Genomic DNA, 25,133 nt, shown 5'->3' with positions numbered 1-25,133 from the left:
TAGACGTCTCCTGTGGCGCTTCATCACCCTAAGCTCCTCAGTAAACCAAGGAGCCCGGGTGGGTCGATGCCGCAGGAGAGGTCGCAAAGGCGCAACCCGGTCCAAGGCCCCAGTCGTCGCCCTATTCCAGGCAGTCACTAGGTCCTCGGAGCGGGAGCGGGACAAGGCTACAGGAATTGGCCCAAGCTCCGTCTGGAATCTATCAGATTCCATCAGGTGCCTGGGGCGGTACCAGTTTATAGAGTCTGGTTCCGCCTCCTCGCGGTGGGGGATAGCGCCAGGGAAGTCCAGCCGGAGGGATGAGTGGTCTGACCATGACAGGGGCGTGATGACTAAATCCCCTATTCCCAGATCACTCGTCCACTGTTCAGATACAAAAATGAGGTCCAGTGTGTGGCCCCCTTCGTGAGTGGGGCCCTGCACTAATTGGGTCAGGTCCATGGCCGTCATGGAAGCCATGAACTCCCGAGCCACCTCGGAAGCCGCTCCCATTGACGGCAAGTTGAAGTCCCCCATGACCAAAAGTCTGGGAGTCTCAACTGCCGTCGCTGAGATTAGCTCGAGGAGCTCGGGCAGGGCTGCTGATGCATAGCGAGGAGCCAAGTATACAATCAGCAAGCCCCACTGCCTCCCTGGGCCCCAGTTCACACCAAGGGACTCACACCCGGGTATCTGAGGGACAGTGAACTCCCTCGGCTCTAAACATTCCCGCATAACCACCGCCACCCCTCCACCCTTACCCAGGGCCCGAGGCTGATGGAATGCACGGAAACCCGGTGGGCACATTTCCACGAGGGGTAAACCACCCTCGTGGCCCAACCAGGTCTCCGTTATCCCTGCAAGGTCTAGCTCCCCCTCTGAGATCAACTCATTAATGAGGGGGGCCTTGTTGGTGACAGACCTTGCGTTGCAAAGCATCAGCCGCAGGCCCTGGCTCTGTAGGACCTGTCCACCTAGACTGCAGGGGTTGGTACAAGCGACCGGGCGTAACCAACAGCCACGGTCTCCCAACCGACCTTGGGATCTTATCCTGTCCTCGCATCCCCTCCTCCCCGCGACCGTTGCAATAGGACAACCCTCTGCTTTAGTGACCTTTATATTCCCCCCCTCCACCGCATCCCCGTCCTTCCTGGACTCACCTGTCTGTCCGGCTCTGGCCCTCCTCCCGGTCTGATTAACCCTCCCCCCCACCCTGGGACCCCCTAAAAAAGATAAAAAACATTTTACTAAAAATCCCCTTAGCTTCCGGTTCCTGCACCTCTCGGGGTCCACGAACCCGTCATCAAGGCGGGCCCTTGAAAGAGCCAAGGGCCATGCCTGCGAGAGAGGGGCCTCCCGCAGGCGGAGCAGGTCTAACCTCGAGTAGATTGTTAAAAACCCAGTGGGGTAAGGGTGCTGGTAATAAAAAGTTGGTAAACGGGGGTAGAGTCTCAATAGGAAGTAGGAGGCTTCAATGTCCAGATTAGTACTTGGATGAGGGGGGGGGGGGGCGGGAAATGATCGAATATCCTCAAGTGGTGAGCGATGGCAGAGATGACAGAAAGGTGGGAGACAATCCAAGGTGGTTCCAGATGGGGGGGCGTTCTTGGCCCAGTTGTTCTTGGCCTAGGTAACTGTTCAGGCCTATCCATGGCCTTGAAACAGGGCCTCCAGTGGCCTCCGGTGTTCCAGGCCACCCCCAACCGTTGTTTATACCTTCGCCCTCACTCCTGGTTTCCATCCAAAACGCCCAGGTGGGCACGCTCCACCTTGGCCCCCCACTCGGCGCTCCAAAGTTCTCCACTGATTAGGATAATGTTCTCCAAAATTCTCTAAGATCGTAAACCATTTGGCGTCCTCTGCTGGCGCCGGCAAGGCCCGGGGGGGGGGCATGGGAGCAGCCAGGATACGGCAGAATACCAGAAAGGAGTCCCTGGCAGCGGTGCCACTCTTTCCACTCGTCCCGCTGCCGCAGCCGTCTCCAACTGCCTCTCCCAATTGCCTCCCAGCCTTATTCTCCTCCCTGGTGCCTCGTTCTTCTCCCCGGTGCTTTTTTTTCGCCGCCAGCGCAATCCTCACGCCGCGCTGCGCTGCGCGCGCCACCGCCATTGCTTCCCAGCTGTTTCCCTGGCCGTTTACAGCCTTCCGTTCCTCCTTCTCCTCCAATCTCCCCCGACCACCCTGGCGGGCCAAAACGAGCCCAAAACAAGCCAGGGTGGTCGAGCTGTCCAACTCTCGGCCCTCCGATGACATGAGGGCCGGCAGCAGTCCCTTACCCGGTCGGGAGCTCCATGGCGTTCTTAGGAGCTCAGGAGGCAACCGCCATCGCCGGAAGCTCCTCCTTCCATGTTTGTTTTCATTGTTTTCTTTTTGCTTTTGAATTATGGAAGCCACCCAGAATCAACCAATCCTGATGAAATGAATAATAATGTAAACACATTCTTTACCAAATTGAAAAGAAATTCAGAAGGTTCTGACAGGTTCTAGAGAACTGGTAGAGGAAATTTTGAGTAGTTTGGAGAACCTGCAAATACCACCTCTGGCTGGCCCCAGAGAGGGGTGGGAATGGGGATTTTGCAATATCCTTCCCCCAGGAGTGGGGAAGGAATGGGTAGGATTAGAGATTTTGCAGTATCCTTCCCCTGCCGTGCCCACCAAGCCATACTCACAGAACTGGTAGTAAAAAAAAAAATGAATTTCACCACTGTTCTTTTCCTCTTCATTTCCAGGACCTAAAACACCATGCAATCTCACCTGGAAGCATGTGTCTGTGCAGACACCAGATGTTGAATAATGGGGGAGGAGAAGTGCCCCATTTATCATGTATCTTGTAATGGCTGATGAATGATGCAGAGTGATTACATTTTTTTTAATTGGCAGACTTCGGAAACAGCTCTGGGAATTTGTGACAAAATGATGGATCAGTTTCTCTGTATTGGCTTGTTGATCCAACAACCCTTAGAGTAGATATTGGCATTTGTCATTCAGCTTTGGACCCCTCCAGACTCCTGATGCTGATTAGTCAAATATTGTAATTAATGTCTTAACTGCAGGGTCTCTCCGGGGAGCAAACTTTTACAGCACAAAACTGCTAAGGAGTGTGACTTGGTACCCACTGAGTGAGGAGGAGAAGGCAAGGCAGGGAAAAAGGCGGGGGAATCAATGACAGTGTTTGAACAGCTTAACCCTGTTGGCCCTTTGCATGTTAATAGATTACTGATATATTCCCTCTCTGGAAGGAGGAAATTAGTATGATTAGCATTTTCTCTGTATTGACTCGGTGAATCACAAATTGGAAAAATGTTTACATCCATTTTTGTTTATACCTTTGAAAAATATTGACAGCAATGTGGGACCAGTGTAACCTTTTCTACCCTTTTGTACTTTGCTGTCAATGCTTGTTTCCTGGGAGAAGTTTTCATAATAGATTTATGTTCTTGGGAGCCTATCCCCCTCCTCTTTCTCTTTCTGCCCTCCTTTCATGGGTATTAAAGGATACAGTTTCAGCTATAAGAATTGTACTCCGGAGAAAGTGCTTGTGGACTTAAAAGAGGATTAGGAAAACTTCAAAGATAAATCTATCGGAGATATTAATATAGTAGAATGTCCATATTCTTCAGAGACAGCATATGATAACTATGATAACTGCGGGGCCATACATGATGGAAAGGCTTGTTTCAATTTGCCCATGAGCCATTCTAATCATCCAGATACTCACTGATATATTTTGAAATAGGCTGCATCAAGAATTCACTCCCCCCCTTATATATAGCAATAGCAATAGCCCTTATACAACACTCCATAATGCTTTACAACCAGTGGTGGGTTTCAACATTTTTTGGAACCTCTTCTGTAGGTGTGGCCTGCTTTGTGGAAGTGGCTTGCCGGCCATGTGACTGGGTGGGAGTGGCTTGGCAGTCATGTGACTGGGTGGGAGTGGCCAAGACAATGTCACTGAATTCTTTGCCCCAATGGATGATCTACAAAAAGATATAAAAAAGGAAACTTATTGTTTTGTGTACTTACTACTTAAATGAGATTAAAATAAGTACACAAAACAATAAAAGAGCTACTTATAGAAGGAAGATGACTGTCCTTGCCAGTCTTCAATATCACTGACCCCAATGAATGACCTGCACAAAGAACTCTTTCGTTGCATGCACTGCATTAGGATGAAACCAGCACACAAAATAACAGAAAAGGAAGATTACTGTCCTTTTGTGTGTTGAAGTCACCCACTGACCACCTTGCTTCAATGAATAGCCTGCACAAAGAGATACAGAAGGAAGACGTTAATTGCTTGCACTATTATATTAAGGATGAAACAAGCATACAAAGCAATAAAACAGCTACTTACATAGGAAAGATGACTGTCCTAGCGGTCATACTCTATTGCCTCTTCATCCTGTTAAATAATGCTAACTGCAGAAGAAATAAAACAATATTGAACTTGATTGTGGTTGTAAGCTGAGGACTACACTACAGGTAACAGAAGGGACCTCTGATTTCACCCAAGAATGTACAGTCTTTTCAAGAAGGATGTCTTCCAACAAACAGGAAAAATATAGTTTTTCATCTAAGAAGTTAGATCAAGAATGAATGCCATAGGTAGATTCACAGAGCAATACAGATTTCTTTTTCTGAAATTTATTCCTCAATTCAAAAAAACAGGAATATATGTTGGTTTGTTGGTTTGTTTTTGTTTTATTGGATTTATATGCCGCCCTTCTCCCAAAGGACTCAGGGCAGCGTACAGCATTAAAAAACACATATTACAAAAGTTAAAAGGAAATTAGAAACAATCCAAAAAACAAACCCCATTAATATAACACTAACATTAAAAAAATTAGATAAAATTAACAGGCCAGGCCGGCTTGCTGGAAAAGCCAACTTTTTAGGGTGCGTCGGAAGGACCGGAGGTAAGGGATTATGCGAAGCTCCGGGGGCAGCTCATTCCAGAGGGAAGGCGCTCCCACAGAGAAGGCTATTGGGGGTTGCTAGCCAACACTGTTTGGCCAACGGCACCCTGAAGAGGCCAACTCTGTGGGATCGCACTGGACGGTGGGAGGCTACTGGTGGCAGTAGGTGGTCTCGCAGGTACCCTGGGCCTAAGCCATGGAGCACTTTAAAGGTCATAATTAGTACCTTGAATCGCACCCGGAAAACAACCGGCAACCAGTGCAGGCCGCCTAAAAGGGGTGTAATATGGGAGCACCTAGGTACCCCCATGATAACCCGCGTGGCCACATTCTGGACCAGCTGAAGCCTCTGGGTGCTCTTCAAGGCCAGCCCCATGTAGAGAGCGTTGCAGTAGTCCAGGCAAGAAAGGACGAGGGCATGAGTGACTGCATAGAGCATCCCGACCAGGAAGGGGCGCAACTGACATACCAGGCGAACCTGGTAAAGGCCCCCCCTGGTCACGGCCATCAGGTGATCTTCGAAACTAAGCCACATGTCCAGGAGGACTCCCAGATTGCGGGCCCTCTCTGAGGGGGCTAAAATTTCTCCCCCTATCATCAAAGATGGAACAAGATGCACAAATCAGGATGACGGAAACCACAGCCACTCAGTCTTGGAGGGATTGAGCTTGAGCCTGTTCCTCCCCATCCAGATCCTCACAGCCTCCAGGCATCAGGACATCACGTCGAGGGCGTCGTTTGGGTGGTTTGGGGTAGAGATGAAAAGTTGGGTATCATCAGCATATTGATGATACCATACCCCAAAACCATGGATGATCTCGCCCAGCGGTATCATATATATGTTGAACAGGAGAAGTGAGAGAACCGACCCCTGGGGCACCCCACAAGTGACACGCCTCGGGGTCAATCCCTGCCCTCGAGTCAACACGAACTGCGACTGATCCGACAGGTAGGATCCCAACCCCCCAAGTCGTCACAGTAGAATACCATGGTCGATGGTATCGAAAGCCGCTTTGAGGTCTAATAGGACCAGGACAGAGGAGCAGCCCCAGTCCCGGGCCCGCCAGAGATCATTGACCAATGGAACCAATGCTGTCTCCGTGCTGTACCCGGGCCTGAAACCCGACTAAAACGGATCCAGGTAGACAGCTTCATCCAGGTACTGGGGAAGCTGACGTGCTACCACACTCTCGACAACCTTTGCTACAAAGTGAAGGTTGGAAACCGGACGATAGTTGGCTAAAGAAGCTGGCTCCAGGGAAGGCTATAGAAGCAATGTTAAAGGAAGGTATGGATTTAAAACCAGTAATATTTGGTTGGGCATTTCAAAGGGAATACAATACATATTTAATTTTACACATGTTAACAGCTGCTGGAATTGTGTTTGCACAACAGTGGAAAAACAAAGATATGAAAATGAATAAATATTAGAATGTGCAGGAATGAATAAATTGACAATTAAAATCAAGAATGCTTTGAATACTTTCTTACATGAGATTTATTTTATCAATTGCTAACTAACAGAAACAGAAATTAGAAATCTAAAAGTATGAAAGAAAACACCAATTATGTAAGGAAAGGTCACTAAGATGTATAAGGAAATATTATTAGTATTTGATCATTATTAATGTGTAGATAACTACGGGAGATTACACACCCACACACACAAACTATGACAGTGCCAGGAAAACACCAAAAAAATAACAATTTCCCCCCCAAAAGACTGCAGATGAAACCAGTTTTTTCCCCTAACCCTAAGGACAGGAAAGACAAAACCACTGGAATAAAAACCATCAAAGCATTGTGGGAAATTATAAAGGACAGTGCCAGAAAGCTCACACAACCAGCAACCACAATTACCTAAACAACCAGGTATCACACAGAAACACACAAAATCTGCAAAGCTGCCTTGCCCCAACCTGGCCTGCCCATAGAAAAGCAAAAAAAAATGTTATAAATTTTATGTGTCTTAAAGTAGCTGCTTTTCTATGGGCAGGCCAGGTTGGTGCAAGGCAGCTTTGCAAGATTTTGTGTTTATTTCTGTAGTGAATTGACTACAGAAACACACAAATCTCCTAAAGTACATGCAAATAAAACCATTAAAAATATTCTATCCACAATACATGCAAATAAAACCATTAAAAGTATTCTAGACACAAATATTTTAAAAAAGAACATTAAAAGCATAAAGGAAAAAAACCAGGTCACTTACCTGCAGGCAGAATCAGCAGCTCTCCTATGCGATGGATGCAAGGAGCAGGCAGGCGACCAGGCAGCAGGTAAGGTGGCCTGGCTGGCAGGCTTAGAAGCGGCGGGGGCCTCTGTGTGTCTCATTTTTGGCCTCCAGTGCCACTCTGCCATCCAAAAACGGGCCCATATATCCTGTTTTTGGCTTCCTCGACCTCCAGAGGGCAGGTGGGGGCTGGCAGAGGGGTAGGTGGGGCAATGTGGGCGGGGCAGCCTCATGGTCCCACGCGGGCCAGATTAATGAATTCGGCAGGCCATATGTGGCCTGCGGGCCATAGTTTTAGGACCCTGGTTTAGTCCCATTTTACAACCTTTCTAGCCAAAGTTGCTAAGTGAATCTGGCTTCTCCATTGACTTTGCTTGCAAAATGTGATCACATGACCTCCAGGACAACATGACCATCATAAATACATGCCACTTGCCAAGTGTCTGAATTTTATCAGGTAACCACAAGGATTCTGCAATGGTCATAAGTGTGAAAAATGATACACCACCTTTTTTCAGTGCAAGCAAACAGTCATTCAACAAAGGGTCATAAGTCAAGGACTCTACCTATATTCCAATCAGGATCCACACAGTTTTAGTCTCAGTCCAAAATTAAAAACAAGGGGACTTCTTCCCTTTCACAACAAGAGGAGGAGATTGAAAAAACAGCTGCCCATCAAAATTCGGTGGGAAAAAAGCAAAAGGCAGCTGCTGGAAATCCTGTTCCATTTATTATTGTCCCACCACATTTTGAGGAAAAGCTCTTTCTCAAGAGAAATGCTTACCCTCTCCTGTGTGAACTTCAAGCAGCTTCTCAAGAGGCTATAAATCTCCCTAGGGAAAGAGATTTTCTTCAAATTGTGCACAGATAATACAGGGAAGTGTCTTTGAAAGCATTGCTGTGCTCTGACCCCCCCTTTTTTCACTTTAAACCAGGAGTGTCCGACCTTGGCATTTTAAAACTGGTGGACTTCAACTCCTAGAATTTCCCAGCCAGCATTCCCAGGAGTTGAAGTCCATACATCTTAAAGTTTCCAAAGTTAGACACCCCTGCTTTAAATCAGACCTGGCTGGAGCCTAGAATTACATTTGTGAACAAAGCAGACATTTTTTACATGAAACTCCAAAGGAGTCCAGAGAAAGGAATATAAACCTAATGTTTATTTATTTATTTTTCAATTTCTATGGCCACCCATCTCAAACAAGTTTATATAATGCTAATAACCCTAACATAAAATTAAGCATAGAAGCTTCACTCTCTGCTCCGGGAGTGCCAAGAACATTTCTGCCTCCACTGGACTTTGTCTTGATGGCGTCGCCACAGCTGCCGGGCACAGAAGGACAGAGGTAACTAAAGCCACACCAAGGCAGCCCGGGGGGCGAGAGAGCGAGCATCAGGCAGCTTGATCCTCCATCGCTCTCTCGCTCGCCCGCTGGGCTGCCTTGGCACCACTCTGGCTACCTCCATCCTTCCACGCTCGGCAGCTGCGGCGACGTCATCAAGACAAAGTCCAGCGCGGAGGCTAACATTGTACTATTACCTAAGGTGGACACAGACCAGGTGCTTATACAAAACTACAGACCAATGTCACTGCTAAATGCAGACTACAAAATCTTTGCCTCAATAATAGCAGAAAGGTTGAAAAAAGTTCTTACATCGTTCATCCATACAGATCAAAACGGATTCCTCCCCAGAAGACAAATTAAAAACAATATGAGAATTATGTTGGACATTCTTGAATATTATGAAGTGCACAATGACAAACAGGCTGCAATAATCTTTCTCGATGCCCAAAAGGCATTTGATAATGTCAACTGGGAATTTTTGCACCAACAATTAGAATACATGGATTGTGGGGATAAATTTATAAACACGATCAGAGCAATTTATACAAACCAAAACGCCAAAGTAATAATTAATGGTGAACTAACACAAAGTATTGTAATCCAGAAAGGTACAAGACAAGGTTGCCCCCTGTCCCCCCTGTTGTTTATACTAACCCTAGAAGTACTAGCCAGGAATATACGTAAAGAGGTACAGATAAAGGGACTAGAAATTAAAAAGGAGCAATTTAAGTTACAGGCCTTTGCGGACGATCTAGTGTTTGTGCTAGAAGATCCTATGAAGTCTGGTACGAAACTCATTGAGGAACTGACAGAGTATGGGAAAATAGCGGGTCTAAAGATAAATATGACAAAGACCAAAATGCTGACTAAAAATATGACATCAAAAGCAAAAGAGGAGTTAATGAAGAAATTGGGTATCCAAATTGTCAAAAAAGTTAAATATCTTGGTATACATTTATCTGCGAGGTGTGTGACCATCAAAGAAGACAATTATACCAATCTGATTAATAAAACTAAGAAGGATCTAGAAAGATGGAAAAACCTACAACTGTCCCTGATGGGCAGGATTGCAGTTATAAAAATGAATATATTACCAAAATTTCTTTTCCTATTTCAGAATATACCCATTAAATTAGAAAAAGGTGTCTTCAAAGATTTGAATCAATTGGTTTCGAAATTTATCTGGCAGGGACGAAAACCAAGAATAAAACTTAAGGCTATGCAAGACACTAAGGAAAAGGGAGGATTTGGCGTACCAGATTGGGAACTCTATTATACTGCGGCCATATTAACATGGCTAAGGGAATGGATAATGCTGAGAAATAAAAGATTACTCAAATTGGAAGGTCATGACCTCCAAGCAGGCTGGCATGTCTTCCTCTGGTATGAAAAAGGATCTGCACACAAATATTTTAGTAGACATTACATTAGACAATCTCTGTTAATAATATGGAACAAAATTAAACATGACCACTATACCAAAATACCTATTTGGCTATCTACGATGGAAGCATACATACACCCAAATTTAATTAACGTGGAAAATATAGTCACATATAAAGAGCTATTGAACAGGCAGGGGGAGATCAAAACTAGATCAGAATTGACATCACAAGGTATACAAGTAGAATGGTGGTCTTATTTACAGATACAATCAAGGTATGCACAGGATAGGAAGAACGAAGGTATTGCCAAAGACTACACAATATTAGATAAACTGTTGATACAGACAGAAAACAGACTGATCAAAGTGCTGTATAGATTTTTGTTGGAATATAAACTAGAGGAAGAACATGTCAAAGAAACCATGGTCGCCTGGGTGAAAAATTTCGGTTACAATGTGGAATTGGCTAAGTGGGAAAAACTTTGGATACAATCAGAAATTAACATTGGCTACGGCGTATAAAGAAAACCTTTACAAGATGTTCTACAGATGGCATCTCCCGCCAGCACGGCTTTCTAAAATGTTCAAAATTCTGGCCCCAAATTATTGGAAGTGTAAAAAAACACCAGGCACTTTCTACCATATGTGGTGGACGTGCAATGAGGCAAAAATATATTGGAAAATGATTCAATCATGGTTAGAACAAACGGTGGGAGAACAAACTATGTTTAAACCAGAAACGTTTCTCCTAGGCATAATACCGGAGGGGTTTAAGAAAGATACACTCTATCTAATTATACATATACTGACTGCAGCGCGCATAACCTATGCACAGCATTGGAAAAAAGAAAATACACCATCAGAGCTAGATATAATCAGAAAAGTGTTGGCCCGTGCAGAAGCAGATAGGCTCACTTTGGAACTTAAAAATAAAGGGGAATCAGAATATTTTGAGGTATGGAATAGATTTTATGATTGGTATAAGTTAAGATGACAAGACTGGAACAAATGTGTATATTGTGATCGAACAGAAGGACAGACAATGTATTAAGTAGAATAACTGTTAAAGGTTGAAACTAGCTGTACATAATGTGAATATATGATCACCCCGACTCCGCGGCATTGCATTGTTTTAAATGTAAAAACAATATATATATGATATCAGTGACGTGCGGTGAGGTTTATGACTTGTGAGGCACTGACACAGTGCTGAGTTTCAAATATTTTTAGACTTGTGGACTTCAACTCCCAGAATTCCACAGCCAGGCATGCTCAGTTCCAATTTAAAGTGACAGCATTTGTTTTTCTCCTTTGCTCCTTCTTTCTTTTTCTTCTCCTTCCCCTCCTTCCTCCCTCTCTCCTTTCCTCCCCCTCTCTCAAACACACACACACACACACACACACACACACACACAGAAGTTGGATTGGACTATCTCTCCTACCCCTTCCCTCTCTCACTCACTCTCAAACAAACCCCCCCACACAGAAAAGTTGGATTGGATATCTTTTCCAGTGGCTTGAAAGCAGCTCTTCTGCCATTCCCACCACCCCCCCCATTCCCCTGCTGCCTTTCCCAAACACCTCCACTATTGCAAATGCAGCCTGCTGTCTGGGTGGGAAATGCCTGGAACACAATAAAGCCCACCCACCACCTCCTGCTGGCAGGCTGGGGTGAGAGGAGAGGCAGAGAAGCCGGAGGGGAGCCGATCCGAGCCTTCCAAAAGAAAGAGGCTGGGGGGAAGTGTATGTACTACAGCATGGCTCTTTGCCTGGCTTCCTGCCTCCTCCTGTGGTCTCCTTAGTGCTCGCTTGTGCTCTCCCTCCCCAAGTGTAGTTTGATTGCAGGCGGAGCCACGTTGCCTTTTCAAACTTGTAATCAGTGAAGCTGGGCTAGATTTTTATATAGTTTTATCCAGCTGTGTGTGTGAGAGAGAGAAATGAATGGGGGCCTGGGGAGGAAGTCACTACACTTGGGGAGGGAGAGCACCAGTGAGGTTAAGCAGAGTCATCCACGGTGAGGCAGCAACTAGCTCAGCTTTTTCCTTTTACTTTTTTTTTTCATGATGAGAGTGGTGAGGCTGTGCCTCACTTGCCTCACCTGACTGCACGTCACTGTATGACATATTGAAACTAGCTGTACATAATGTGAATATATGATCACCCCGACTCCGCGGCATTGCATTGTTTTAAATGTAAAAACTATATATATATATATATATATGTGTGTGTGTGTGTGTGTGTGTGTGTGTGTGTGTGTGTGTGTGTGTGTATGTATGTATGTATGTATGTATGTATGTATGTATGTTACGGTGAAAGACCGAAATCTGGTGAATGTCGACATTCACCGGTGAAAGACCGAATATTTCATTACATTGTTTTACATTCGGACCTTCACCGGTGAATGTCGACATTCACATAGTCGCTTGGTGTATGTCCGAAAATACCCTTATCCTCTCGACACCCTTACCCTAATCCCCTTACCCTAATACCTCGGCTCCTCGCTTCCTTTTAAGCGTCTTCTATTCACGGAGTTTTTTTTTTAAACCTGCGATCCTTAAGAAGACGCTTAAAAGGAAGCGAGGAGCCGAGGTATTAGGGTAAGGGGATTAGGGTAAGGGTGTCGACAGGATAAGGGTAATCCAACCTTATCCAACCGTATATATATACGGTGGGCGACTGAGCAAGGATCAGGCAGCCTGATCCTCCCTTCCTCCCTCATGAAGAAGAGTAGAGAAAAGTGCGAAGTCCAGTGGAGGCAGGAAGGTTCTCGGCACTCTGGAAAGCCGCAAAAGCGACTGCCTCCGCTAGACTTTGCGTTTTTCTCTGTGCACTCCTTGCGACTGCAATAGACGTCCAGAAGTGGCTTTTGTGGCTAATGGGGTTTGGGCTTGCAGCCCAACAGCCCCCACCGCTTCTGGACATCTATTGCAGTTGCGAGGAGCACACAAAGTTCAGTGGATGCAGGAAGGTTCTCAGCGCTCCCCAGTCACTTTCACAGCTTCCCAGAGCACGGAGGAGCATGCGGGGAAGAGCACGGCGCTCTGCGAAGCCATGAAAGTGACTGGGGAGCTCATCCCTGCCCCCCACTGGTTTCTGCCTCCACTGGACTTTGCACACACGTTGTGACTGCTATAGACATCTAGAAGCGGCGGACGCTGTCCTGATGGAAGCCCAAACCTCATTAGCCACAAAAGTCGCTTCTGAACGTCTATTGCAGTCGCAAGGAGCGCACGGAGAAGAGTGCGAAGTCCAGCGCGCCAAAGAACCTTCCTGCCTCCGCCGGTTGCCAGTTGCCCAGCTGGCATGGCCCGCACATGCGCCTCCTCCTCCTCCCTTCTCCTCCTCTTCACTCCAAAAGACTCTTCTCCTCCTTACCGGAGCTCAGCGGGAGCCGGACACAAGGGAGGGGAGGAAAACCACACCTTGGAAAACTCCGCCGGGAAGGGAGGCAGGGAACCAGTGGGGGGCAGGGATGCCCTGGAACGTCCCCATGCTTTGCTGGCGGCCATGCCTCCTAGGCAAGTTCAGGGAGGTCCTAGGAGGCCGGCCGCACTGCACAAGCTACCGCCCGCGAGGGTGACAGAACAGGCAGGGCAAGCAAGCGAGGGGGGCAGGGCAGGCATTCCATGATGTACCTCTTCTAACTGGTACGGTACATTTCTGGAAGCTCTTCTACCGAACCGGTTAGAACCGGCAGGAACCCACCCCTGTTTAAAACCCTATCTAAGTAGTTTACAGAGCCAGCACATTGCCCCCAACCTCCTTTTACTGATCTCAGAAGGAGTCAACCTTGAGCCAGTTAGGATTGAACTGTCAGCAGTTGGCAGAATTATTAAATGTAATACTGCATTCTAACCACTGCACCACTACATATCATACATACTTATAATTTATATGGGAGCCAAGCTTAAGGTTGCCTTTAATACATTCATTATGTTAAGAATTCAGATTGAAGAAGGATTATTATTGTCAGGATGATTGTTGGGTGTCTGCGTTCAAGAAAGAACAATGGAGAAGCAAAGTTTTTTTGTGCAAGTTGTAGGCTACAAAGTGGGAAATCCTAAGTTTCTGATTGACTGGTCAGTTTGGGGAAGTTAGGCAGGTTCTTATTGGTGCATCTGGCATGAGTCCTATTGTTAGGCAAAAAGAGCCTTTCAGGAGGACAGCAGAGCTGCGGAAGTTCATTGTTAAAGGAGATGGAAAGTTGAGGTCATCAGCTGACACAGGATGAAAGTTGAGGTTGCCCTATGTCAGGGTTGTCCAAACTTGGCAACTTTAAGACTTGTGGACTTCAACTCCCAGAATTCCAGAGCTGGCTGGGGAATTCTGGGAGTTGAAGTCCACAAGTCTTAAAGTTGCCAAGTTTGGACACCCCTGTCCTATGTTTAACTTGCTTCTCAGGGTTCCCCTAAAGCTGAAGTGGAGGTTTCCCTTATTTGGTTTAAATAGAATTGCAGTGTGCGTTTGTGTGTGTCTGGGACAGAAAAGGTCAATTTAAATCTTATGGGATTAGACAGAGATAAATAGTATTTGACCCTGGTCACACCAAAAAGACAGGGAGGAAAAGGATGCAACCTCCTTTTTGTTTGCTAGATTTATCTTCTCCACTACAACCTACAACTAGATCTGTTTGTTTTCCTCATTCAAAGGCTTCCCTATCTGGGGGATCCAATTAAGACTGCATGCTGGAGTAGATTGCCTCTTTGCAACCTTCATCTAAAACACTGGCTAGATTCCTTACAAATGTGACTTACAAATGTTAACCACCGTATCAATCCGTTTGAAATGCTGAGGCATGATGGCAAATTAAATTTAAAAAGTTACATTATGTAAGGGTTCTGTAACAAACCAGTGGAGAATAATCTTCCCTCTCTGAAGATTTGTTGGCAAACTATGCTGGGAATCTTATACATCCAGGTGTCAGGACTTTTATTTTGTCTTTCTTGTTTCTGTGATTTTAAAAAAGTACATTTTATGACTGCATTTTCGATTTGCAGAGGGAATACAACTATCTTTTCCAACTCTCTTTTCTGTGATAATGTTAACACTGAAGCAACCCAGGTTCAAAACAACAACAAAAAAAAAAAAAAACAGAGGATATTGGAATTATTATTATTTAGAGAAAATTAGGTATATTAGTAGTACACTCCCAAGTTTACAACAGTCTTCTAATATCCTAGGCCTGTGTGGTCCTTCTTAAACATTATTATCATAAAATTGTTAATGCATTAATGAATTAGGTAAAACCCATATGACCTGAAGCAGAATCTTGAATGAAGATGCATATTAAGCCATGCAAATCTTTTGAATGCTTTGGAATGTATATTACTTTTTTCTTACATCCAACAAAGTGAGGTTATCATGCACACATGTTGAAACAGCCAGGAGCACTTTTAAAGCAGTTGCACAACATGGTTTGCTTTAACAATTGAAAGACAGAGTCTTTGTACATGCTACCATCAATTCTAGAGCACTTTTGGGCAGTTTATTCAGCTTGATGCATTTTCTGTATATTATCCCACAATATACACATTTTGCAAGCACTTTCTCTGACTGCATGCCTTTTTGTACACAATAAAGCACAGGGTTGTGTTTTTCGGGGGTGTTAATTTTGTCCATACTTGTTTGCTAAAGTGCACAATACATTTGTTTTCTAATTGGCAATCTGGGAAACAGCAAAAGCCAAGGGATAACTTTGTTCCAGGTTAATTCCGAAAGTGCAAATTAAATCCATTTGTGTCAAAACACAAACTAAAAAAGAAAAAAAAAGAATTGACTGTATCCTTGGCTGTACTTAGAAAAACATTACTACTAATTCTGTAACCTCTAGCAGTTCCTAAGTGCAGCAATGTGGGTTTCTATTTTATTCCTCGGTGTTGCTAGTGACACACAGATGGGGCTAAATCAAATTCATATCAGAGTGTCATGCAATCAAGATGTATCCATTCCCCTGAATTTTCTGCAAATTATTCTTAAAGCATACAAAAATGCCTTTATTGTCTCATTAACATTTCCTAATAGACACATTTCATGGGCATTTTTCTTTATCAAAGGCATACTTGCACACATTTTCCCAATCTCTGCTCTTTAGTGCATTATGTTCCCCAATGTATTTTTTCCAGGCAGTTCCTCCAAATGTGTAGCATTTCTTTTTTATAAGATCTCCCCAGTGATGCACATTTTTGCATATCTATATATTTTTGAGCCTGGCAATGTATCAAGAAGGATGCTACTGTGAGTCCAGGAATCACTGTGATGGTTTAGATTTTGACACATCACATCTTTTCTCCATGAAACATGATGGATTTCCCTTTACGTTGTTGGAAGATATGTCCATCTGGGTTCAGTTCCAAGTGGGGAAAAAGACACTGGAAACATGGAGGTTGTTTGGAAAGATGGTTTAATGGTAGACAGGGTCACATGCCTTGGAGCTCCTGGGTAAAAAGGGAAGAGATGCTGAGAGCCCCTGTGTTTTATGCCCTCTCTGGGTTTTGAACTTCCTGGGGCACAGGAAGGTATCCTGATTGGTTGCTATCAGAGGTCATAGCTAGCTTTGTAGGTTGTCCGTGTGCTAAGTTTGGTTGAAACTTGATGGGTGAAGGGCAATGTAATGGCTCTGCCTGAAGGGCATAGATGTTTGTTATGTAGAGTAGCCTGGCTCAGGCCTTAATGGTCTGTTGACAATTGGGGGGGAGGGCAGGAAGCTGCTTTGTTTTTTAAAAAAACATTTCTCCTTTTCTCATCCAGGGAAATATAATATTCTGCCTTTTTAATATTTCCTAAAATATTTCATTCTTCTAGGAAAGGGGTGGGTGCAAACTTCCTTCAACGAATAGCAGACATTGTGAAACAGTGTGCTTCCTGGATCAAGAGCAAAGCTTAGGATCAATGTCAGGATTCACCGGGCAAACCCCACCATCCCTTCAATATAGCTGACTTTCCAAATATCCATAACTAAAGCACCTGCAGGTATTTTAGTCAATTTGCATTAAAGGAGTCTAAATAAATAGCAAACACCAACAATACTCCCTTTAATGCCAATAGGTATGAATATAATTTCTATAAGAGGATTAGAAGGAATTAGACTATTTGCAGGGAAATGTACAAAACGTCTGCTAATACATTTGTGCGGAGGGGATTTAAGCGATTCGTCCTCATTATTTGCAAGTTATTAAAAGCCTGGAGATTGCAATACAATATGGCAATAAAAATCTCTTTCAAAGTAGGCTGAGAAGCACCCCCAGGAAGGCAACTTGAATATCGCTAAGGAATATTTTGAGATGGATATTTTGTTTTATTTTAAAGCTCTCCACAGGTTTTTCCAATAGTTTTAATTAAGTCGGTATTAGATTGGAATCATTCTTTACCATTCTTCTTTCGTGGGCTTATGGGCCATAACAGTAAAGTTAGCCATCTTTGTACTTTTCTCTTTTTAAGAAAGACCCAAATATTAACTTGCAGATGAGAATCATCTGAGGAAATAGGTATCAACCATTTTACCTCTAACCATTTTATAAGGCCAAATGCTACCTTGCCTAATTCCACAGGAACTGATTGCATTGAGTCGAAAGAAAAAAGTACTTCATATGAAACATTTTTATTTATTTCTTTGTTTGTTAATCAAATTTATATGGCTGCCCGTCTCCCGGAAAGTGACTCTGGGCATTTGAGAGTATAGCATCCCTTTCAAGTAAACTGTAAAAAGAAAAGAAAACTTGAATAAAAGACAAACCGTTAGTATTATGTGGGAAGGAAGCTACAGCAGCCTAGACCTATTCTTGATCAACGTATTTATTTCTCCAACGGATTCAGTAAGGATCCTCGATAGGTTTGTTTTGTTTGTTTTTAAATAAGAAGGCAGATTTAGATTGTCTGGATCGTAAGAACATAACTAGAAATACTGGATCGAGTCCCCTAATCCAATATTCTCTTCTACAGTGTCTGTGGGAGTTGACAATAGAAACAGTCAAGTGAGCTGAGGAGAAAAACTTGGAGGCTGGAAAAATCTCCTCTGGTGCAAGTTAATATTTACTTACATTTATTTATTTATCAAATGTATACGGAATTCTATGGCTTTGGAAGTAGCAAATGAACCTTCCATTCACAGTCCTCCAACTTTTTCATTTGCACTACGCCTGTGATGATCACTAATGAAGTAATACTGCTGCTACTCCCATCATTACTGCCACTACTACGCTACTGATGTTCTGCTTTCACGAGGATGTTATTCAACTCTCATATGTTTTCTATAGGCCCCTTTGAGTGCCTTTCATTTAGAGATCAACAGAAGAAATTCTCAACAGGGCTACTTTTAGGGCCCCGGGAGAATATCTGCTAACTGGTCCACTCTGACAAGTCCCCTTTTCAGCTTCTCACCAGCTACTTGAACAAGCCAATAGATAATTAATACCTTAGTACAACAGATTCTTAGTTATCTGGGGCTTTGGCTGCATTGTGGGATGAAGTCTCTTGCTGCAGATCCATAAAATGGAGCAAACAGGATCAATAAATTGGATCCTGGAGTTAGAGTCAACACTGTAAATTATGACTAAGCAATCCAACCAGCTTCAATAGCAATAGCACGTAGATTTATATACCGCTTTATGTACCACATCCCTCTCTAAGCAGTTTACAGGTTCAGCATATCGCCCTCAACAATCTGGGTCCTCATTTTACTGATCTCAGAAGGATGGAAGCCTGAGTCAACCTTGAGCCGGTCAGAATCGAACTCCTGGAGTGAGCAGTGAGTTAGCCTGCAGTACCGTGTTCTAACCACTGCGCCACCATGGCTCTTACTTTAGTTCAATGCTAAACATGCAAAATTTTGACTTAAATGTTGAGTGACATGAAGTTTTCCTCTGGACTATTTTTTTTTCTTCAGCACTTTTCTGGCCTCAATCCTCCAGCTGTTTACTAGGGATTAATTGTAGATTAGGGACTGAGCCTCAAGCAGTATTTTGAGGACATCAGCAGAAATAACCCAAGCATGAGTATTTCCTTAATACACCATCATCGCAAATGTTTGAGGTAATTATTGTTATTGCAAAGGGAATACCTTAGGAAATAATATACTGTGAACATTAATCACACAAAGTTTATGATGTGCTTCTTATTTCAAAGTGTTGCCAGAATATCATTAATTCTAAACTGTCTATAAATCACATATATTTTTTTGCCCTAAAGTGTATTTAAGTGCAGTTTCACTCATGTTTTCTAAATAGCAGTAAACTGATAATTTATTCTTAGAAAACTTTACCTTGCTATAGTGGTGAATGCACAAAATCTTGGCATCTCTTTACTGATAAATAAAGCGAACAACAACAACAACCATCCCAGAACAAAACCAATCATACAACCCACAACAAAAACACAATATGAAGAATGAAAGTTAAGAATTAAGTATCCAATTTTTCACATATAAAACTTTATTCCTGACTATAACAAAAATTATATATTCTAGACTTCATTCTCCAGCCCAGAATTATGGTCTAACTTCTGTATTTTCAAAAATTTACATCCCTTCTCTACCCACAGTCCTGCCACAAATCATCCCGGTTTTCATTACAACGAATAGTAGTTTAGTAGAAGAAAAAAATTCTAGCTAGTCTAGAAGCTGATGTATTAATCAAAATGGGAAGCAATGTCCTCCTCATTTGTTTGTAAAAATCAAGCTTACTCCTGACTTTTCTTATATTTTTAGCCACAGAGCAATGAAGACCACAGATTGCCTGGAGAAAGAATTTCCTGAATATCAATTCAAAATAAAAGTTTTTAAGATGCATAGAAATTCAAACCAATAGTTCAGTATGGTCTTGGAGAGGCATTTTTTCACCTCCTTTACTTCTTTCAAGTTGTCACTCCCCATCAGTGGTGGGATTCAAAAAAATTTACTACCAGTTTTGTGGGTGTGGCTTGGTGGGTGTGGCTTAGTGGGCATGGCAGGGGAAGGAAACTGTAAAATCTCCATTCCCTCCCCACTCCAGGGGAAGGATACTGCAAAATCCCCATTTCCTCCAGATCAGCTGGGACTCAGAAGGCAGAGAATAGATGGGGGTGGGGCCAGTCAGAGGTGGTATTTACCGGTTCTCCGGACTACTCAAAATTTCTGCAACTGGTTCTCCAGAACTGGTCAGAACCTGATGAATACCACATCTGCTCCCAATTCTGCATCTAAGACATGCATGGGTTCACTGAATAATACCATCCTGTGTGAAAAGAAATGTCATTCCAAAAGGTTCTGGAAGAATTAAATGAAAACTAAAATCAAATTAACCCAGCCATATGGTTGATTCAGCATGGGGAACACTTGCCTATAAAGTCACCGAGAGCTCGACATGACTGAATGGTTAAAACAACAACTACAAAATCAAATCAAGATTACAGTCTTAGGCCAGCATAAGGAAACCTACATCTGACTGATTGGTCTAACTTGTGAGCAGCTATAATCAGAGTGGAGAAAATGAAACACTAAATAGTTCATCTGGAATCGGGAAGATCTGCTCTCATATGAAGATTGTAAAGGAAAAAGAAGATGCCAGCCCCATGTTTTCCTTCTTTATGTGTGTGCCATAGGAAGAGTGGTGAAAGATGTGTGTGAAATTTACCGGACTTTTGCTTCTTTTTCCTTTTACAGGTAATCCTCAACTTATGACTCTAATTGAACCTACAGTTATGATGGTAAGTCATGACAGTTGTTAAATGGGTCTGTCAGGCCTGTAATTCTGTTCCTTTTAGGATCTTTGGCCTGCCACATAATTAAAACATACATATTATGCTGTTTCATTGGTATAGTAGTTGGGAGGGGGGAATAGAAAGGAGTAGGATTGTGGAATGTATTGTTATGGATTTCTTAGAAGCTCAAGGTCGTCTTTTGTCTCCGCACCTCGACACCTGGCCGGAAGAAGAGGGGTGTACATGCCAGAGTGGAAGATGAAGATTGGACCATGTGATGAATTATGGGGTGTGGGGATAGATGATGAACTTTTAACTTGGTGAATTCACCGGATGTACCTTAGAGTTGAAATTTCACCAGCTTAATGCCAACATGCCTGTCTTATTAAATTGGAGTTTTAAGGACTACTTTGCCTTGGACAATGATTTAATTCTGCATGATATTTGGAACGCTGACATTATTTCAACTCTCCCATAATTTTTTTTCTTTCATCGGGGTACTGAATCCCAGTTCTGACCCAACCCTGGGCAGGACGAAATTTCAGTGAAGATGGAGGAGGGAAAGAATGCAGCAGAGAAAGCTAAGGATGATGGATCGCTTATTTTTGTCGAGACTATCTATGCACCTTCTAAAGAAATAGTTCAACAGGCAGAGGCGAGGGAAAAGGAACCGAAACCAAGATTTTCCTCACAGACGGAGTTAGACCTGCGAGAGGAAGTTTCGGGATTTATGGCTTCTCAGGAATGCCTGCTGGAAGGAGGGGGGGGCCCCAAGGGAACTCTGACAGACGGCTGGAGCATGGGGAGAAGAGCAAATGAATGGAGATCTCAGTCACTCTCACGCAGCCAGTCTTTGATGGGCCTTCAGGACCAATTCCGACGCCTAAATGTGAGTGAACAAAAACCCCTGGGGCCCCCAGAACCACCCGGGTGGAGGCTAGCAAAGCCCACATTATCCTTCCCCAGCAGAGAAACTGCTGCGCAGTGGAGCGGAGACCTTGGGTCTTTCCACACAGCCATCAGCGAATGAGCACCCTCCCCTCCTGGAGTGAAAAAAAGTTGGGAAGTAAAACTTAACCAGCCGAAAGGGGCCTGGAACACTTTCACCTCCCCCCCTCTGCAAAGCGATGGCTCTGGACCCATCAATCAAGCCAATTCAGGTTGGGCTTTCTTCCCGGGTCATGGATGGGCTCAATGCCAGTGGACGCCTGCCCCTTCCCAACCAATGGCGCCACCCCAAATAGCTGCTCAGAGGCAGAGCCAAGGAATGGGACCACCACAGGGCCCAGCCCCCCCACCAATGCCTCAGCAGGCTTTTGCCCAACCGATGGGTGTGGCCCCACAAAGAAGCTTACCACCCCAAGCAGCAGGCCAACAGGTTGCTCCGGTTCAACCACCAGCACCCCCTCCTCCTCCCACACCCCCAAGGTTCCGTGCAACCTATGATGGCAGCCGAGACAACCTAGCTTACTTTATGAATCGAGTGTTGGCATACGTTGACCAAGTAGGCCCACAATACCTGACGGATCGAGAACTGATCCAAGAAATAGCAGAGGGGATGAATGAAGGAGAGGCAGCACAATGGATAGCGGAACTCCATGAAGAAGCAGCTCCTGAGTTAGATGACATAACGGGGTTCATCCAACTGATGCGGGCCCGATTTTACGATGTGGCCCAACAGGTAGATGCTGAAGACCAGATCCAGGAATTACGACAGGGGGGTCGGCCGGTCAAAGAATTAGTTTGGGAATTCCGGAGAATAGCTGGAAGACTACGTTACTGGCCAGAGAGACTATTGGTCTATATGTTCAAAAAGGCCTTAGATCCCAAACTGAAACAAGCTTGTGCCGTAAGGGGGACCCCAGATCGTATCCAAGAATGGTACACCACTGCAATCATACTGGACCACGAGATTAATACCTATCCAAAGCCTGGTACCAGAACCCCTGAAAAAAAACCGTTAGCCCACCGAACGCAGAGGCAGCAAACTGAAAAGCTCCCGCCAACCCCTCGTTCCTGGGGCCCCAAAATAAAGTGCTACCATTGTGGTCAGCTTGGCCACCGGGCATCTACATGCTGGGCTCCAGCCCCAGTTCCACAACCACGCCAACCACCTGCCAGCACAGTCAAGAAAACCCCCAGAAAACCACCAGAAAAAAGTCGTCTGGCACAACAGCCAGCAGGGCCAGAGAGCGGAGCCACTGAAAACGCCCTGGACACTTCAGAGGAGGAAGAGGAAGGAAACCCAGAAGACGACCCAATGGTGAGTGCACCTATCCGCCCCTTCCAAATAAAAGCCAAACTCCAAATACCGAAAACGGGGGTAGAAGGGGAAGTTGGGGTGATTATAGATACCGGCTGCACCCGATGCTTAATCAGCATGTCAATAGTGGAGCAACTAGGTATACGCACCAGACCCCTGAAACAACCCATTCTGTTTGAGCAAGTGGATGGAACCCTAATTGGGGGAGCTCCGGCTACAAAGATCACTGAGTTAGTAAAACTGGTGATAGGCCGCCACTATGAGTTCCTCAGATTCATCGTGGCCCCTGGAATGCAGGAGTCAGTTATCCTAGGGCTTGCATGGTTGGACAAGTGGGAACCTACCATAAAGTGGGAGGATGGCGTTAGAAAGGTGACTATTGGACTTGGGCCGTTACCACCAGTGGAACCAAAAGGCCACCCAGGAACATTGGAACCTAACAGCCCAACCCATCTAGAACCTGCAGCAACCGCAGCAGACACTAAACTTCCGGGAATCCAACGAGTCCCAAAGATCTATTGGGATCTGGCGGAGGTGTTCAGTGAGGCAGACGGAAACTACCTTTCACCTCACCGCGCCACAGATTGTGCCATAGAGTTCAAACCTGGGGTAACCTTACCAAAGCCCAAAATGTACTCTATGACGCCTAAAGAGATGATAGAATTGAGGAAGTACATCGACACCAATTTGAAAAGAGGGTTTATTGAACCAGCAAAATCAAAAGTAGCGGCCCCAGTGCTCTTCAGGGAAAAGAAAGATGGGGGGGGTTCGCCTCTGTGTGGACTTACGAGCTTTGAATGCGGTATGCGAAAAGAATACCTATCCCCTCCCTCTCATGAAAGATATGTTGAACCACTTGGCTAAGGGCAAGATCTTCACCAAGCTGGATTTGAGAGAGGCGTATTACCGTATACGAATCCGGAAAGGGGATGAGTGGAAGACCGCTTTTAATACTCCCTTAGGCAGCTTCCAATATAAAGTCATGCCTTTCGGACTACAAGGAGCACCCGCAGTATTCATGCAGTACATAAATGAAGTGCTACACGACCACCTGTACCGCGGAGTACTCGTTTATTTAGATGACATCTTGATCTTCTCTGAGACCATGGAAGAACATGTGAAACTGGTACGGCAAGTCCTGAAAAAACTTCTAGCTGCCAAACTTTATGCAAAATTGTCAAAGTGTGAATTCCACAAGACCTCGCTAGATTATCTGGGATATCGTATCTCCAATGAAGGAGTAGAAATGGACCCAGAAAAAGTGAAAGCGGTGTTAGATTGGAAACCTCCAAGCACTCGCAAACAATTACAAAGCTTCCTTGGATTTGCAAACTTTTATAGGCAGTTTATTCCAACCTTTGCTGAAATTGCCCTACCACTGACTGACCTATTAAGAACGGGGCCTTCCCCTACTAAACCAAAAGCAAACCAACCATTAAAATGGACAATCGACTGTCAAAAGGCTTTTGAGAAATTAAAACGGCTCTTTGCCCAAGAACCCATATTGCAACACCCCGATCCAGAGCGACCTTTCATAATCCAAACGGATGCCAGTGATGTCGCGATAGCTGCGGTGCTACTACAAAAGAATAAAGAAGGCCACCTCTTACCATGCGCTTACATCTCCAAGAAACTCACCACTACGGAAAGAAGGTGGCCCATTTGGGAGAAGGAGGCATTCGCGATCAGATGGAGCATGCTCACCTGGAGGCATCTCCTGGAAGGGGGGGATATACCGTTCGAGGTATGAACTGATCATAAAAACCTCGAAACTCTCCTTGCCCATCGAAAGTTATCCCCCAAACAGGTCCGTTGGGCCCAATATTTCCAAAGGTTCAAATTTGAAATTAAACACATCCCCGCAGGGAAGAACTTGTTAGCAGATGCACTGTCGAGAAAACCCCAGTTTGAAAGTAAGAAGGAAGAAATTTTCCACCCCATCATATCTCCTCCTCACCAAAAGGCAGCTCAAGTCACCAGTCGAAGCCAAGATAAACTGAGAACCGAACTGAAAGCAGCCCTCCAGACAGACCCATGGTTCAACAACAACAAAGACATCCTAACGATTAATGATGGCGTAGCCTGGAAGGGATCCAAACTGTACGTCCCTGCAGAAATGAGATTGCAAGTGCTACAGCGGAGTCATGATGCGAAACTAGGAGGTCATTTCGGATTCCTGAAAACTCTCCACCTCGCTAGACGTCAATTTTGGTGGCCAAAGATGAGGTCGGAGGTGGAAGATTATGTAAAAAGCTGTGCTACTTGTGCAACAATGAAAACCCGTCCGGGAAAGCCCCCTGGACTACTACAACAAGTGGCCAACCCTAGCCGACCATGG

This window comes from Natrix helvetica (assembly GCF_964273705.1).
Source record: "Natrix helvetica genome assembly, chromosome: 2".
NCBI classification, from domain to species: domain Eukaryota; kingdom Metazoa; phylum Chordata; class Lepidosauria; order Squamata; family Natricidae; genus Natrix; species Natrix helvetica.
The sequence above is the reverse complement of the archived record's forward strand: the minus strand, read 5'-3'. Positions refer to the sequence as shown.